At 38.6% G+C, this 5,487-nt stretch overlaps 1 pseudogene; it reads right to left on the bottom strand.

The window, feature by feature from the left end:
* Nucleotides 1–4,752: 4,752 nt before the first annotated feature.
* Nucleotides 4,753–5,487, bottom strand: part of LOC106734884 (60S ribosomal protein L38 pseudogene) — a 1,087-nt pseudogene continuing 352 nt past the window's right edge.

Genomic DNA, 5,487 nt, shown 5'->3' with positions numbered 1-5,487 from the left:
CAGCTGCCTCATTCTTCCTAAGTCCTCTTTATAACTAATTATTTAAAACCTCTATACTCCATAAGTCACAAAATTAAAAAAATTTAACAACAGAAATTATTTGTTCAGTAATATTAATATAGTATCTACTCTAAAAGTACTAAAATGTCTCATAGCCAATATTTAGTCTGTCAACGTAATAGTAAAAAAAAGTTAAAACTTCAAGTATATTTCTATTACATAATAGTTTCACTTATTGTCATTTTCATTACATATATTTAATTGTAAAAACCTTTTTCCACAGGGACCAGCAGATGGCATAATGGTTACGTAGCTGGACTTCCATGTAGTCGACTGCTGTTTGAGTTCTGGACCCTGTGCTTAAACTCACTCCAGGCACATGTGCATGCCTGCCCAAGATCCCAAGAGAAGAATGGAGAAGAGATTGTGGCATGGCCATTCCCTCGGGGGGTGGTTTCTTGCTTTCTGTCTTTCTGTGCCTCCATGTCGCTCAGGCAAGAGCATGTGCCTTATAGCAAAAATCTCTCTAAAAAACAAAACAAAACAAAACAAAATAAAACCTTTCCCATAAAAAAATACTGTAACAATAGTAAAAAAATATGTTAAAATCAATTTCTGTCATAAAACATTTCTAAAATATCTAAAGTGATCAAACTCTGCCAGACTTCAGTGCATTATGCAAAGTCTAATTTTACTAAATAAAAAATACCATTTATTTGAATAAATATGAATTCATTGATTAAAAATAATCAACCCTTCATAGTCCAAAATAGAGGCCTTCTAAAAATAACAACAAAAAGCTGCCTGAAAGCCCTGTGAAAAGACATCATACCAAATTCTTCCCACCACCCACACTGCAATAGAGCTTTAAAAACTTAAATTCTAAGTTCATGACTCAAAAGAGCTACTTTAGATTTTAAAACTGTGTACCTATTAAAGACTTTAAAATAAAACTGACCAAAAAAATTTCTTTCAACAACTAAACAACTATGTCCTTATATCATGAATCAAGATTTCTCTGCTATCATAAAAGATTCATGTTATTTCTTTTTTATCTAAATTCCTATTGTCTTAATTCTTTCCTTACCCCACAAAAAAAATCCATAAAATCATAATCAGTAATTAGCTTTAATTTATATTTATGTCCTAGCACAAAGCCAAAACAATGATTAAGTGTATAGATGAATGCAAAAAAATTCAGTGAAGTTTCTAAAAATTTATTTTTAAAATTTACTTAAAATTTTGGGAACCAGCAGTTAGTGCAATGGGCTATGTCGCTGGACTCCCATGTAGTGGCTTAAAACTCACACGGGGCGCATGTGCGTGTGTGCCCAAGATCCCGAGAGGAGAATGGAGGAGAAGGGATTGCGGCATAGCCATCCCCCCTGGGGGGTGATTTCTCGCTTTCTGTCTCTATGTCTCTCTCTGTCTGTCTGGCGAGCGCACACACCCTATAGCGAAAAACCTCTCCCCCTCAAAAAAAAAAAAATTACTTAAAATTTTCAAAATTTTTAATTTTATATTTCTTCTAATATGTCTCTAAGTTATTATGACTTATAACACTAATGACAAAAATAAATACATCTTGGGAACCAGCAGTTAGTGTAACGGCTATGTCGCTGGACTCCCAACGTAGTCGACTACAGTTCGCGTCCTGGACCCGGTGGCTTAAAACCACTCTGGGCGCATGTGTGTGCATGCCCAAGATCCCGCCGAGAGGAGAATGGAGGAGAAGGGATTGCGGCATGACTATCCCCTCTGGGGGGTGATTTCTCGCTTTCTGTCTGTATGTCTGTCTGTCTGGCGAGTGCACGCGACCTATAGCGCAAAAAACCTCTCCCAAAAAAGAAAAAAAAAGAAAAAAAATACATCTTTAAAGTGAGCCATTAACAAAAAACTGTAGTCCTCAATCATTTTCCCACTCCAAACAATAGTAATAAACAACTGGACTCAAATGCTCTCAAATTGCCTGTATTCCCTACCTTAACCTGTTCAGTTCAGCTTCTTTCATAAAAATTTTCATTTTAAAAGTACACCTTAGTCATCTATTAGTCCTCCCAGTGCACTCTATCTATGGTATGCTTTAGAAGCAACCACCCATCAAACACTAAATAATCTTATTTCAACCAAATCAATAAAAGCATAAAAAACACCTATTTGACCATGCTAACGACCAAAAAAAAAAACAAAACCCTTTATAATTTCTACACTAAAAAAAATCATAATAGCAAAAAAAAAAAAAAAAAAAAAAAAAAAGGCAAAAAACCCCACAAATGCCCTAAATTTTAGGCAATCTCTCAAACATTTTAAAAGCTGACCAAAAGAGGAAAAATGATTAAGTTAAACTATTTTGGCCTAAAATGGCTGCTGTACTCCTACACTTAAACTCCTATAAACAAGCCGAAATTGTACGTTAGGCTAGTTTTCTAAACTAACGACTAAGTTACAGCCAATCATGACAGCTAAACTCAGTCAATCACAGGCATCCCGCCTTTTAAACTGTATTAAGGCAGACAAATTTCAAACTGTAACCAACCCAAATCATTTCCCTACCTCATCGCCTCACTTTATTTTTGTACATGTTCCATCCCAAACACGGCACTTTCCTTTGCCAAAATTTAAATCCCAAGTTAACCACAAGGTTAGCCGAAGTTGTCTGAAAGTCTAAAAACAACTGCTCAATTGAAATCCTTTTAAAATTTACTCAATTAAAATTCTACTCTAGTAAGTTAATTTATTTTTCTTTTGACAAAACTCATGCTGGGCGTCTGTGCTTGCGTACCCAAGATCCCAGGAGGAGAATGGAGGAGAAGGGATTGCAGCATGGCCATCCCCACCATGGGATGATTTTTCACTTTTCCTTGTGTCTGTCTCTTTCTAGCAAGATTACACGCCATAAGGCAAAAACATCTACTGAAAAAAAAAAAAAGAAAGAAAGAATTTTAAAGTCTGGCTTTTAGTATCTTTAGAGATTTTATTTTCATTAATCAGCTAGAACGCCACATGGGATTGGAGTGTACAAAGCTCCAATCTTGTCATAAAGTGTTCTTTTTCTTTTTTCCTCCCATGCCCCAGACTCCTAGAGGCTGTAAGAAATCTCTCTTCCTGTGTAACCTTACTAGCCTTCTCGCAGCCTCAGCTCTCCAAATGTTCTAATGACATAAAATGGGGAAGAAGGGGAAAGGCATCAAAAGAGGACATATCAACTTGACTCTTCAACTTTTCCTTTAAAATAGTGGTATGCGGGGCCAGCAGTTAGCATAATGGCTATGTTGCTGAACTCCCATGTAGCTGATTGCGGGTCGAGTCCTGGGACCAGGGGCTTAAAAACTCACGCTGGGCACGTGTGCATGCGTGCCCAAGATCCCAAGAGGAGAATGGAGAAGGGATTACAGCGTGGCCACCCCCCCTGAGGGGGTGATTTCTCGCTTCCTGTCTCTCTTTTTCTCTCTATCTTTCCAGCGAGTGCATGCGCACTATAACAAAAACCTCTCAAAAAAAAAAAAAAGTGGTATGCTCATCTTGTTTTCGGAGTTTTTGTCATCTTATAAAATTCATACATACATTTTGAAGGATTAGATTTCAAATCTTGGTTCCAGGATCCTTTATTCACATCAGCACCAAATCCTCAGAATTGAAATAGATCTTGCCTATTATTTAGGAAAAATATGGAAAATATTTAAAGAGAAAATGAATAAAAATGACCAAGTTACTTTGTGCAATTGACAAGGATGAAGTGTCGAGAGTTTTGACAAAGCTTAATCCAAGATCATCTATTTCTCCAGACTACCTGTGTCAAAGATGGGGAGCATAGGACTCAACTGTGGTCAGCCACATGGGAGTCCAGCGCTGTAATCACCATGGGTAGCATGGTGGCCCCAAAGTTATATGTTAAATGAGAGTTTGTGACTATGAATTGGACTTGACATCAATTTCCACTTGTAACCCTACATCGTTTGTTGGCTAATGATAGGACTCCTGAATTTGGACATTGTTGTTTTTTTCTTCTTCTTCTTTTTTTTTTTTTTGGAGAGGTTTTCGCTATAGAGCGCGTGCACTCGCCAGACAGACAGAGAGAGACAGAGAGACAGAAAGTGAGAAATCACCTCCCGAGGGGATGGTTACGCCGCAACCCCTTCTCCTCCATTCTCCTCTCGGGATCTTGGGCACGCGCACACACAAGCGCCTGGTGTGAGTTTTAAGCCACCGTGTCCGGGACGCGAACTGTAGTCGACTACGTGGGAGTCCAGCGACATAGCCATTATGCTAACTGCTGGTTCCCGACATTGTTGTTTTTTAAGAAGATCTGATTTTGAATAAAAGAATGCACCCCTCTGGATGTATTGACGGGGCCACATCAGCTCCTTCTCCAGAGCAGTGGAAGGCAGGGGTTGTGTCCTGTCATCACGCATGTGGGCTGGAAAGGAAAAGGTCAGCGAGCTGCTAAGGAGAGCGCAGTGTCCTAAGGGTTAGATACGTGCACCTGATAAAGTCCATTAGAACCAAGTATGGCGATGATAAAAGAAAAATCTACATTTATAGATAATGCATAGAGAGGACAAACTCCCTTCCCTGAGTTGGCTGTTTCCTGTGTTTCGAGTCCTGTCATAGGATTTGCTACTCTGCATGCTGTAGGAAGTGAAGCATTCTACCCAGACACAGATCAGACATGGATCAGGCTTGCTTTCTTTTCTTTTCTTCTCTTTTTTTCAGAATTAAAAAATGTTGAATGTAGTTCACACAGCATCTGGATCATTTTAGCTCCTTCACCACCAAACCTGGGGACAGGGACTGCTTCAGCTTTTCCGCCTTCTCTCTGTCCGGAATGACCAAGGTGTAAAGGTATCTGCCACATCGAACTTTACACTTCACGTTATCCTTATTTTTCTTTCTTTTTTTTTTTTAACCAACTGAGTTTTATTTGCTGTATAAACGAAACCACCTACCATCTTTCAGATGAAAAAATAGTAAATTTGAATAAAGGTATTACAAGATCAATTAGAGCCCAATAAAAATTAGCTTCGGGGAGGGAACGTAATTCTACTCAATTAAGGCAAGCATGTTTATAGACCACAGATCAGTTTATTTTCAACACCCATCATGCCATGAATTCATAGGGAATAGGTTCCAGTAGCTCAGGCTCCTTTCCATTGGTTCTCACAAAGTGTGCTTCTCTGGGTGGAGCAGGTTGGCGCTTTAGTTGAACCCAGGTACCTTTCTCTTTGGCTTCTTTCTTTTTCTGGTCATTTTCCTTCACACGTTTTAGGAAGCTATCTCTGCTCTTAGAATGTTTAATATGCTCAATACGCACATTGATTCTCTTGGCAAGAATCTTGCCCTTAACTTGTTTGTTCACAACAATGCCAACAGCATGCTGGGTAACATTGTAGACTCTTCCAGTTTTGCCACAGTAACATTTGTGGGGCATTCCTTTTTGAACAGTACCCATTCCCTTAATGTCTACAATATCACCTTTCTTGTAGATTC

This window comes from Tupaia chinensis, unplaced genomic scaffold (assembly GCF_000334495.1).
Source record: "Tupaia chinensis unplaced genomic scaffold, TupChi_1.0 Scaffold000247_1, whole genome shotgun sequence".
Lineage (NCBI taxonomy): Eukaryota > Metazoa > Chordata > Mammalia > Scandentia > Tupaiidae > Tupaia > Tupaia belangeri.
Note: the sequence above shows the minus strand (reverse complement) of the source record. Positions and strands in the feature narration are given on the sequence as shown.